Source organism: Pygocentrus nattereri, chromosome 1, assembly GCF_015220715.1.
Source record: "Pygocentrus nattereri isolate fPygNat1 chromosome 1, fPygNat1.pri, whole genome shotgun sequence".
NCBI classification, from domain to species: Eukaryota; Metazoa; Chordata; class Actinopteri; order Characiformes; family Serrasalmidae; genus Pygocentrus; species Pygocentrus nattereri.
The window spans coordinates 16,693,669-16,706,436 of NC_051211.1; positions in this window are offsets into that span (position 1 = coordinate 16,693,669).

A 12,768-nucleotide genomic window follows, 5' to 3' on the forward strand; every position below is an offset into this window, starting at 1 on the left:
TGGTCTTGCTTCCTCTTTGTGTTACTCTTACCCCTAGGAGACGTAACATAACCACTGTGAGGCCTTTAGTTGCATAGAAGTTAAGTCCTTTGTGGGTCCACCATCTTTCAGGCAATGTCAATTCTTTAAATGCATGTTGAGGAATGAAGGAGAGAGTAGAGAGGAGGCTGGCTTCCAAACAAAGAAACACATGTGCACGACTTACCATATGCTGCTGCTATATGCAACTGTTGCTGCACAGTTGTATTGGTCATCATCTAGCACTAGCATGACTGAGATTTCAGGATCCTCAGGACATCACCCATCCTTCTTGCCAGCAATTAGCAGGACCATCAGCCAACCTTTGTTATGTTAATGCACAGAGAAGCACTGAGGCCACAGCTCTGTGGTGTTGTTAGTGTAATATCTCCATATCATTATCATCAGTATATTTGGTTTTCTACAGTAAATTAAAAATAAAAATGTTTTGCACTGCATGTATTTGTTTTACAATTATTTATATCTATCATTATAATTACCATTTTTGGACACAGTTATACAGTACTACTAAATTGTGCCGTGTCTCTGTGTGCCAATAACTGACTCATAACCCCAATTTTAATGAAATTGGGACGTTGTGTAAAACATAAATAAAAACAGAATACGATGATTTGCAAATCTTTTTCAACCTATATTCAATTGAATACACTACAAAGACAAGATATTTAATGTTCAAACGGATAAACTTTATTGTTTTTTGCAAATGTTCACTGATTTTGAATTTGATGCCTGCAACACGTTCCAAAGAAATTGGGACAGGGGCAACAAAAGACTGGGAAAGTTGAGGAATGCTCAAAAAACACCTATTTGGAACATTCCACAGGTGAACAGGTTAATTGGGTTAAAAGGGCGCATCCCTGAAAGGCTCAGTCATTCACAAGCAAGGATGGTGTGTTCACCACTTTGTGAACAACTGCGTGAGCAAATAGCCCAACAGTTTAAGAACAACGTTTCTCAACGTGCAACTGCAAGGAATTTAGGGATTTCATCATCTACAGTCCATAATATCATCAGAAGATTCAGAGAATCTGGAGAAATCTCTGCAAGTAAGCAGCAAGGCAGAAAACCAACATTGAATGCCCGTGACCTTCGATCCCTCAGGCAGCACTGCATTAAAAACCGACATCATTCTGTAACGGATATTACCACATGGGCTCAGGAACACTTCAGAATTCCACTGTCAGTGAACACAGGTCATCGCTCCATCTACAAGTGCAAGTCAAAACTCTACCATGCAAAGTGAAAGCCATATAACAACACCCAGAAACGCCGCCGGCTTCTCTGGGCCCGAGCTCATCTGAGATGGACTGACGCAAAGAGGAAAAGTGTCCTGTGGTCTGACGAGTCCACATTTCAAATTGGTTTTGGAAATCATGGACGTCGTGTCCTCCGGGCCAAAGAGGAAAAGGACTGTCCGGATTGTTATCAGCGCAAAGTTCAAAAGCCAGCATCTCTGATGGTGTGGGGGTGTGTTTGTGCCCATGGCATGGGTAACTTGCACATCTGTGAAGGCACCATTAATGCTGAAAGGTACATACAGGTTTTGGAGCAACATATGCTGCCATCCAAGCAACGTCTTTTGCAGGGACGTCCTGCTTATTTCAGCAAGACAATGCCAAGCCACATTCTGCACGTTACAACAGCGTGGCTTCATAGTAAAAGAGTGCGGGTACTAGACTGGCCTGCCTGCAGTCCAGACCTGTCTCCCATTGAAAATGTGTGGCGCATTATGAAGCGCAAAATACAACAAAGGAGACCCCGGACTGTTGAGCAACTAAAGTTGTACATCAAGCAAGAATGTGAAAGAATTTCACTTTCAAAGTTGTACACTTTCAATTAGTGTCCTCAGTTCCCAAATGCTTATTGAGTGTTGTTAAAAGGAAAGGTGATGTAACACAGTGGCAAACATGCCCCTGTCCCAACTTCTTTGGAATGTGTTGCAGGCATCAAATTCAATAATAATAGCAAGCAAGCAAAATTTATTTATATAGCGCTTTTTACAACAGGTGTTGTCACAAAGCAGCTTTACAGAACAATCAGTATCACAGAGAGAAGAGAAGAGAAAAGAAAAGAAAATCCGGGTCCGAGCCCCCATGAGCAAGCCAGCGGTGACGGTGGCAAGGAAAAACTCCCTAAAAGAGGAAGAAACCTTGAGAGGAACCAAGACTCATCCTCCTATGGTCGACACCGGATAGCAGACATTATTAGTATGAAGTATTATAGTAAAGTGGGAAAAGAGAAGATCTGAGGGTGAGGATTGCACAGCGTTGTAAAGCAAGAAGCTCAGTGGTGGTCAAACCGGTCCAGAAGGCTGGTGAGCAGCGGCACCAATCAAGGCAGAAGAGGCAACAGCATCAGATGCACAGGATGGGCAGCTGATCAGCTCAGCAGAGAAAGGAAAGAAAAACTCAGAGTCAGTTCTGTAAAGAGTGGCTGACCACAGATTACAGTAAAACAGAGCAGCAGAGACTCCAGCAGGTCTAGACCTGACTGGGAAGACTAATCACCAAATGCTTGACTGTACAAATAAGTTTTCAGCCTAGACTTAAAGGTTGAGGCTGTGTCTGATTCCCGAATATTAACAGGAAGATTATTCCAGAGCTGGGGGGCTTTGTATGAGAAAAGTCTCCCCCCGATGTAACTTTATTAATTCTAGGTACCAGTAGTAAACCAGTGCCTTGTGATCTAAGTAGGCGTGATGGTTCATAGTAGGAGAGAAGTTCACTCAGGTGCTGAGGGGCGAGCCCGTTTAGAGCTTTATAGGTCAGTAATAGAATTTTATAATCAATAAATAAATAAATTTGGCTGGTAACCAGTGCAGGGCTGATAAAACTGGGCTAATATGGTCGAACTTTCTGGTTCTTGTGAGGATTCTGGCTGCAGCGTTCTGGACTAGCTGAAGCTTGTTGAGGCTTTTGCTGGGACATCCAGACAGCAGGGCATTACAGTAATCTAGCCTTGAAGTAATAAATGCATGAACTAACTTTTCTTAACATAATGCATTTCTTAATTTAGCGATATTGCGGAGATGCAGGAAGGCTGTTCTAGTGATATTAGTTATATGTGCATCGAAGGAGAGATCAGCGTCTATCACAGCAAGATTTTTAACAGATAAGCTTGATGCAACTGAGAAATTGTTAAGTATTAAGTTAGATAGTTTGTTTCTAGCTGATTTTGGACCAAGAAGCAGGACCTCTGTTTTATCAGAGTTAAGTAGCAGAAAATTACTTGACATCCAATCTTTTATGTCTTTTACACAGTCCTCAATCTTGCTAAGTTTAATTTTATCATCCGGTTTGCTTGATTATATATATATATATATATATATATATATATAAAACTCATAATAATAAAGTTTATCCATTTGAACATTAAATATCTTGTCTTTGTATTCAATTGAATAAAGGTTGAAAAGGATTTGCAAATCATCTTATTCTGTTTTTATTTATGTTTTACACAACGTCCCAACTTCATTGGAACTGGGGTTGTATAACTAAAAAATAAATGACAAAAACTCCTGAAAGTAGACCTGATATATCTTTTAAAATCTGTCTGTTGGTTGAGTGTTTATTATCTGTGAACTGAAACTGCAAAAATGGGTGTGAATTTTCCATGAGCTCTCAGGTTAACACTTGTCTTTGGTTCTTTTTTTTTCTAAGGATTTTCTAAGAAATGGTTTGTCACCTTAAGATTAGGTTAAACGAGAAAGCTGAACTTAAAGCTGACACAACAGATTTCGGATATGATTGTGAGGGTAAACACACTAAAGCTAAAGTAAAGCATGTTCCCCTTAGTTAAAGTACTTAAAGTACTTTTTTACTTAAAGTAAAGCATGTTGCCATTTTGTTTATTCAGTTATGTCTATAACTGTGATATAACCACAGTGCTGCTATGAGCTATGATATCACCATTACTAGGCTTCAAATCGTTGCTGCCAGGACAAAACCTCCATCTCCGTTTCTTGAAAAAAATTTGAAAATGCCTGCTGCCCTTTACATAGTGTGTAAATTGCATGATGAATGGAGCAAAAGAAATGGCAAAAAAAAGGCTTGGAAAAAAGTCTGATTCCATCGACTTATATTAAAAGTAAAAAAGTTTTTCCTTCTCCTGTAAAGTTACCCTTTTGGAGATACAAGGTTTTGTACCAGCAAGAGCAAAATGTTATGACCACGCTGCCATGCTACCAAATGGAGCAGAGCGAGGTGGAAGAAAGAAATATAATAATTTCTTCATAATTGAGTTGATCTGACAACATGTGCCTTGTACATCACTGGACAATGATGCATCAGAGACTTGATGATATGAACCAGAATTTGGGTACAACAAAAAATATAGAGATTTTATTTATCATCCAAAATGACCAAGTGAACCTACACACATCTTTTGAATTTATATAAGCAGCGTTAATAATAATAATAATAATAATAATACAATAGTTGTCAATCCATCAAAAAAAAGTTTTAAAAGTACACATTCTTGTTTGCTATGAATGTGGTTTAAAAACATGTTTTAGACCACAACCTTATCACAAAAACATCATGAACAACGACTCGGTCATCAGACAGAGTATTCGTAAGCATTTCTTCTAATAACATTCTTGTTCTCTCTCTTTGGCCCTTTGGTTCCTATCACCACCGCTGTGGACTCTTCTTAGTTCTTAACTATTTGATTATGAAATGTGAGCTTTCTTTCATTTCTTAATTTTTCAGAATCCAAAAAAAAAAAAAACAGAAAAAAAAAAAATTTAAATGATGCAGATGTAAACACAGCTGTTTTGCATACATGTGTTTGTCTTACAGTGTCTATGTAACCCAGGTCTTATATGGTTAACAGAATGACACGGAGACGAGCGGAATAATGGACAATAAAAAAAAAATTATTTATTTCTGAAGTGACATGAAACAGAAATAAGCAGAACGGAACAGTCACTAAAGTGGAAATGTAATTATTTGTAAAAAAAAAAAAGTAAAGAATTCAAATACTCAGAACAACGGGTGATATTAATATAGCCAATCAGCGTCAAGTGGGCGTTAACTCCGCCTTTTCCAGAGTTCCATTCTGTGGGAGAAGGAGAGAGATTTTCCGATTTATGTTGTTAAGGGAAACTGGGAGAAACCCTGGGATTAAGTATTTTTAACTTGGGAATATGCTTTTACAAATCGTCTACCGTTGATACACAAAGCTTAAGGCTTGGTAGAAGTCCATAAAGTAAAGGTTAAAGCGGTCTATCACTTACCGTGCGTGGCTGAACCTGAGCTGTCCCACATTAGACGCTGCCAGTAATGTCGCAGAAGGAGCACTTCTGGTGAATTACATCTGCAACGACGAAATATAAATATGTAGGACTGGATTCGGTCGGTTATTTTTTTTTTTTGGTGTGGTTGAATCCTTCGAGAACTTTTATTTCATCGCTCGGCTGCACGAATGGACGCTAGATGGCGCGCCGAGCCCGTATCAGAGAGCCAGCCACCCGAACCTGGAGCTGGAGTATTCATCCTTCTGCTGGACTCCGCGCTGGGCTCTTCCTCTGTCTGCCCGCCCGCTGAGTGGTAGGACTGACTCTTGATATTGAAGTGAATCGATCTTGACCAAAGAGGCGTTGCACTGTTGATTATTGACTCTTTGTAATTTGACACGTGTCTTTGTTTTTTTTTTTTTTTTTATTTTCTACTGATTAGAAAATGATTGATGATTGCTGTTAGTGATAATTTTTAGTTTTGTTCTTGGTGGTTGAATTTATAGGTTTTTTTTAGGTTATAAAATATATCTATATAGATTAGATTATAGATTATAAATAACCTATAATATATATAGGTTATAAATAACTGGAGTTGATTTTAATCTAAAGAGAAACTTTAACAGAAGAAATGAGTGTTAATGACTATCTAAATAGGGAGTAAAACTCTAAACCTCAAAACTAAACCATAACCCAGTGATAGTACTTACCTTAACCGGAGGAACCGGAATCTATGAGATCCTAGAAGGAAAAGAATGAGCTGTGGAAATAGCTGTAAATAGGTTATAATAATTAATACTCGCCTGAGGGCTGTAAGTAGCTCAACCTGGAATTAATATTACTGGTTAATAGCATTGATTAATAGTATTGAACAACACAAACACTAGAAAGAAAAAGAAATACCTCTGATTCTCAATACCTTGATACCTGGGAGGTTGACCAGTCACTGTTTATTCCTTGAGGGAACTTTTTTTGTACTTTTATTTATTTTATTCTGGCAAAGTTGAGAGATGGGTGTTTTATATCATTCTCAATACAGTTCATGACTTACCTCATATCTGGTCTCGGCTCTTTTAAGTCTCTCGCTTCACGGGTGAACCTAACTGGTCCATTGGTCATCTTTACTCTTTGTTCAGGAAATCTGCAACATAAACATTACATACACGTGTTACATCCACATATGGCCAGAATATAAAAGTGGCCCCTAAATAACCTTGCAAGGCAGGAAAGTTTTTCAGATGATTTTGGAATTATAAAAGATATACAATATATTAAAGACTGCACAGTGACAGACATGAACAGCACAACATTTGGTGAAGTTTTATTTGGCTGGTCCACTGTAGATGCTCAGGCAATCTTTAACTAACATAGAGTAAAATCCTTCAATGCACATGACTGTGAAGTTCTGTCCCAAACACTAAACCTAACCCTAAACCTACACCTACTCCTAACCTAACCCTAACCTTAATGTTGCTGATAATCAGCTATCACCAGAAAGTGTCTGTAGAGCATATTTAGGGGGGCATTTAAATGAAGTGTGAGCCTTCCATTAAACAAAACCTAACCTCACCCAACCTTTCTTAAAACATAACCTTCTCCATCACCATGGGCCTAATTCTAACCCTAACATTGACCTCAACCCAAAACCTAATCCTAGCCCTCCCCCCGATCCTAATCTTAACCCTAACCTTAACCTCAACCCAAAACCTAATTCTAACCCTAACCTTAACCTCAACCCAAAACCTAATTCTAACCCTAACCTTGACCAAAACCTAATCCAGTTAAGATCTAGGTACAAAATGGTATCATCAGTGTGTCTATAACAGCTTGTTGAGGGTGTTGAGATGGTCAGTATTATACCTGCTACATGTTCAGTGACCTCTCAGGTCAACATCTACAGATATGAACTTGGACACTAAATAAAAGTCTTTTGATAATCTACTGAATGTATTCACTGCGGATACATCATTGATATGTTGTTATGTTGCTGGCAGTCTGTTGAGTGTTTATTTAATCTAAAAAGGACCATTCAAAATAGGGTGTCCCCCAAATAATATATCATATGTTATATACAGAAAGTTTTGAAGAGCATGAATGTTCTTTCACATTAACTATAAAAGCTCACATTCAATATATCACTGAATGTGTGGGGTTATTTCTGCACTTTGTCTTTCTGTGATCTGAAGCAAAAATGTGGGAAAATGCATTCTTTGAGAGCTACATGCTCATATGTATATGGGGGATGTTATTCTTCATTGTGGTGGAAAGGTGAAAGATTGGTGATTCATTGAGTTTTTGCATTTTGTTGGTCACTGCTCATCTTGGTTATGTGGTCTTCAGGGGATGTATTTTCTAATTTGCCTTTTGAGGTAATTATTATTAGTCTCAGAACAGGGAAATTTTACCTCTGCATTTAACCTATAAGTGAAGTGAAACACCACATACACACAAGTTGAGCACACACACACTAGGGGGCAGTGAGCACACTTGCCCGGAGTGGTGGGCAGCCCTATGTCATTTACTGTCGGCGCTGGGAATCAAATCAGCAACCTTCCGGACACAGGGCCAGTTTCCTAACCTCCAGCCCATGACTGTCCCATGAAGCGTTCTGTGACAGTCCCCCACATTTGAGGTATTTAGCTAGAACTTTATTAAACTAGATCATTATTTTGGCTTGTATGATGTTAAGTTCCGACACAGTTTTAACTAAATTACACTGAAATATCTCACAGGTGTCAGCCATTAACAGAGCAAGCGTGCAGATAAACTATTAAGTGCTCTGTAGTAATTTTGTCTAAAGTTAGGTAACTAGTCTAACTGTCTAATGAGTCTAACCAAATAACCTTGGGATGGGTAACAAGTTCTAGCTTTTAACGGATAAAGGATAAATGATAAATGATATGACATAAAATAACAGCAGTAAATGCAAAGATTTTGCTGAAGTCAGTGGTAAACACCCAATAAAATCATAGTAAGGTTTACTGTTTTCTTTTACTGCCCACATCATTTTTATTTTTTGGGTAAATGACAGGTGTAGAAGAGTATCTGCACTATGTATATATGTTTGTATATAATCTGTTTTACCCCATATTATCACACAATACGTTTTGCCCAAAATAACTGCACAATACTGTAGCATTTATAGCACATATTTAGAAAATCAATTCCTAAACCTTTTAGGCATTTAAGTGTAATTTAAAACTACATTAGAACCTACCAGCATGATGCTCGTAATTATGTAGTACTCTGGAGTTTTTATCTCATACTTACTTGGTTAATATCTTGAACTTATGGAACTGCAAGAAAGTGCTAAGAACTTTAGACTGGATTAAATGGTTCCTGAGAACCTGAGTGTCTTTTACTAGAGACCATATAGATGCTTTTATTCCAGAATATCCTGCCTGTTTGTTGCCTTATTAATGACTTGATAACTCAGACTATATTCTTCCATCTTGTTGCTGGCCATCTTTTTTCTGTTTTGCTTTAATTTGTTCCATGATTTATTTTTTTCATCTCTAATGAACTGGGTCTTCTCCTGATGTGTCCAAAATAAGAGTTCTTCAGTTTAGTTATCTGGGCTTCAAGTGAGAAGAACTTCATTTGGTCAAGGACTCATTTGTTTGTTTTCTTTGCTGTCCAAGATGCTCTCAAGAGTCTTCACTGGCAAGAAAGTTCAAAGGCATCAGTATTGATTAAACTATGAAGGACTCAGCATACATAAAGAGTCTCAGGTTTAGTCCACAAGTTAATTTCAACATAGATAAGCTTTCTGGGGCCTATAAAATGAAAAGTATTGGGTAAACAGACACTGCATTCCCCAAATCTCTCTCTCTCTCTCTCTCTCTCTCTCTCTATATATATATATATATATATATATATATATATATATATATATATATATATATATATATATATATATATATATGTTGATATAAGATGTTGATATAACTACTAGGCTCCTTCAGTGTACAGTATATGGCTCTGAATCCTAATGTAAGTTAGACATGACAATGTTCTGGATCTTTTCTCGAAGTGGACCATATTGCATTTTAATTTAATACCTCTGGACTAGAGGATGACCAACACGAACTGTGCAGCAACAGATGAGCTATCATCTTTAACTTAACATCTACAAGGTGGACCAACAAGGTAGGACTGTCTAATGGAGTGGAAAATGAACAGCCACTGTGATGTTCAGTGCACCACTCAAATAATACCTGGTCTGTGGGGGTCCTATGGGGGTTCTGACCACTGAAGAACAGGGTGAAAGGTGGGTAGAAGGTATGCAGAAAAACCGATAGACTGCAATCTCTAAGTTAGGAGTACCTTAAAAATGGTCAGTGAGTATTTACGTATGTGTGGGAGAGAGAGACCGCAAGAGAATGAGCATCTGAAGCCTACCCTACTGTGCTAAATACACTCATCTCTTAACAGATGTGGAGGTCACTGGTCAGTTTCTTGATCACTTGCAGCTTATGAAGGTGGTCTTTTAATGGCTGCATCAAAACCTAAGCAAAATTTGTAATAAATACTCACTAAACAAAACATAAATACAAGAATAATCCAAAAAGTAGACAGAAAAATATGAAAATATGAAAAATAATTACACAAATCAACAACAAGTAAAAGCATATGCAGTAGAACTGTACTGTGAATAACAGTGTACCGTGTTTTTCACAATAGCACATGATCTTGAAAGCTTTTGCTTTCATGCAAACATTTTGCAAAGTAAAGAAAAAAGCAAAGCATAGTTCTAAATGCATCTTCATGATATTGACAACATGCAGTGCTAAAAGATCTAGTAAAATATATAATGAAATATGTACTAATAATATTAAGAGCACTACTTTAATAATACTGTACGTGAAAGCACCTGAGACAAGCTGTAAGTCCTGATCAGTTAAAAACCAGATGGATATCTGTAGGAAGAGAGAGCATTAGGTAAAGGTTTAAAATGCTAACTTCAACAACTGAAACAGATACAGGCATATTTCTAGACTAACAAACTTGTAGAAGCATTCAGGCTTCTCAAATCCAGTAAAGACATTGCTCGCATACCTGAAAAATACAGATATGTTTTTGTTCCTGACCTCTTTTGGGCTTAGATGGTCAGCAAAGAGCAGGGTGGACAAAGTACACAATTTCTTAACTGTTGTGTAGGACAACTGTTACAAACTTTAGTAACAGCAGAAATACCCTTAGTTAAATATTCCTTGTATAGAGGTATTCGGTCAGCACTTGAGTACTTTTAAATTATATAACTATCAGAAGTAAAATTTATCATCGAAAATATATTCATTTTGATGAATACTTTTTGTTAAGGAGACTTGGCTACAGACATGAAGAGTTAACTGTTAATTTCAGGTCCTGTTTCAGTGTCTCTTTAGAAAAAACATTCCAGCTTGGTAGTCCATCTAGTTGAGTTCAAAGTTCTTTCATGATTGTAGCCTTATGAACACAGACCACATAATGTGTTAACAAATTATCTAAACGAACTGCTACACATTCTTCACTGCTGTCTGCAGAGCTCTTATTGGTCTGTATATAGACCTCCTGTATATAGTGCTAGTTAAATTCGGTCATTGTGTTGACTGTGACATCGCTGAACAACCCGTTTCATCACTTGATGTGCATCTGGCATCTTGCATTGATTAGATCTAAACACCTACAAAACACTGCTAAACATCCCTGTATGACTTGTATACATCTCAGCAGTTCTTCAGTGTAAATTGTGTGAAGTATATTAGTTAGAAAGCTGTCTTTACACCCTGAAACTTACATGCAACTGTAGTTGCATGCGAGTTGTGTGCAACATTTCCATGCAACTCGACAGTTACATGAAGCAGATAAACAACAAAAGTTTTTCTCAACACATTCACTTACTCCACTAGCTTGTGGCTGAGCTTCAAGTGCATTGCAGGAAGCTATACATTACGCTCAAGTGCAGTTTACTCTCATGCAGGTTTAAGCAACTAAAGTTGCATTAGAGTTTCATCATGCAAAGCCAGCTGTAGTGTGTCAGAATTTAGTTAGAATCCATTAATTAAAAATGCAGAGTGAATAAAAATGTCATTTTGTTTAAATATCTTAAAATACATTCAAACAGCAACACTTCACATGATATTCTTTATTACTTGTGTTCAACTAAAGTTACTTATTACTCTGCTTGCATTAACAATAAAATAAATATCATCTTTTATTCATTATCAAACTGACTGAATCTTTATATTTGTACCTCTGTTGAGAGTGAAACATTTATTTATTTTGGGGAACAATTTACAATCACCACACACAAGGCCCAGTGTCAGGGGGTCATTTAGTGGGTTAGTGTCCCAGTAACAAATCATCATGTCCCATTCATGCTAGTCCAAACAACAGTTTAGACTCACATGCTTTCCATGTGGTTTATGCAGGTCTGGTGCATGGCCATGCTGGTTGATCAGCATACCAGCATTGAGCACACAATATATGCTAGTTTTGTTTGTGTCCCATGATACTTATTCAATAGGGTATAATATACATTCACCAAATATACATGCCTCACTGCAGCACATGAGATATTCATTTTATACTGCTTATATTGCAAGAGGTGTAATCAAAAATAAACCAAACCAAATCCACAGTGAGAGCAGACCACATCTTAACTGAAACACTGAGAATACACAGGGGTATGACTGTTTTCCTAGAAAAGGTTTTTACATGACAGCTTTTACCTTATGAGCTTGCAGCTAGCATGTTAGCTTGCTTGTTATGATAGCTTCATAATGAAGATGTTTTAATCACCAAAGAACTACATTTGATTAGACTGGACTAGATTTGGTTCAGGCAAAACCATTCTAATGTCTCAAATACTGGTCAATAAACTGAACAAAAAGACACAAAATATGCTTATTGTTGTTGTGTCAAAATTGTATTACAAAGTTTATTAAGTTGGGAATCTGTGCAAAATGTAAATAAAAACAGAAGACAATGGTGTGCAACTCATTTAAACCATATATTTAATTGAAAATGGTAAATATGTAACAAATCAAACTTTGAAACTAATAAAGTGTAATGGTCTTTGAAAAATATATGCCTATTTTGAATTTGATGCCAGAAACACATTTCAAAAAAGTTGGGATGGGGCAAAAAAGATTGTGGATAGCAAGCAAAAAGAAAAAGAAAAAAAGTGGAAACGTGGTGGAACAGCTCATTTTTAATTAGGTTAATTGGCAACAGGTCAGTGAGATGATTGGTTATAAACAGAGCATCTCAGAGAGACTGAGTCTTTCAGAACTAAAGATGGAGAGGGGTTCACCTCTCTGTGAAAGACTAGGCAAGTAGTGCAGCAATTCAAGAATAATGTTTCTCAATGTAAAATAGCAAAGAACAAAGAATATTATAATATGATTTCATCATCTACAGTGTACAATATCAGTAAAAGATTCAAAGAACCTGAAGAAATCTTTGTATGTAAGGGTCAAGGCTGAAAACCAATATTTGCTGGTTGTGAT